Source organism: Egretta garzetta, unplaced genomic scaffold (genome assembly GCF_000687185.1).
Source record: "Egretta garzetta isolate BGI_Z169 unplaced genomic scaffold, ASM68718v1 scaffold81, whole genome shotgun sequence".
NCBI classification, from domain to species: Eukaryota; Metazoa; Chordata; class Aves; order Pelecaniformes; family Ardeidae; genus Egretta; species Egretta garzetta.
The window spans coordinates 9,248,037-9,248,476 of record NW_009258671.1 but is presented as its reverse complement, the minus strand read 5'-3'; the positions used below and the strand labels follow the sequence as shown (position 1 = coordinate 9,248,476).

General features: G+C 45.2%; 1 long non-coding RNA gene across 1 annotated transcript in view; it reads right to left on the bottom strand.

The window, feature by feature from the left end:
* The window catches only part of LOC118451658, a 3,904-nt gene extending 3,629 nt beyond the window's left edge, over window positions 1-275 (bottom strand). Inside the window, exon 1 of the long non-coding RNA XR_004841174.1 lies at window positions 153-275. This is a non-coding gene — a long non-coding RNA (uncharacterized LOC118451658). The remainder of the gene's footprint in view (window positions 1-152) is intronic.
* Between the last annotated feature and the right edge of the window lie 165 nt (window positions 276-440).

Genomic DNA, 440 nt, shown 5'->3' with positions numbered 1-440 from the left:
CCCCGCGAGAAGCTCACCCCCCCCACCCCACCCCCCCAGCTGAAATCCCTGTCTCTGCCCGGTTTGTTTCGCTTCGCAACTACATCAAGACATCAAAGTCACGCTCTTATCTAACATGGCAAACTTGCAAAAACGCGTTAGAGGGATTTTACCTTCACCCAGTGAAGCAGCAGACTATTTTGGAGCGGGAAAACCAAAGTCAGGCGTTATCTTTTACGTACTGCTGTCCCGCAGAACTGGATGGTACGTTCTTCTCCATCACTACAGGAACGGGCTCTTTCTGATACAATGCATACGCTTCTTTGAAAGCCTTGTAGCTGCCGTGAGAAACCTGGCTTTTGCTTCCACAGCTTTTCCGTTTTCTTATTTAACTGCTGCGGGAGTGGGGTTTTTTGGGTTTTTTTTTTTTTGTAAAAAAAAAATAAAAAAAAAAAAATAAA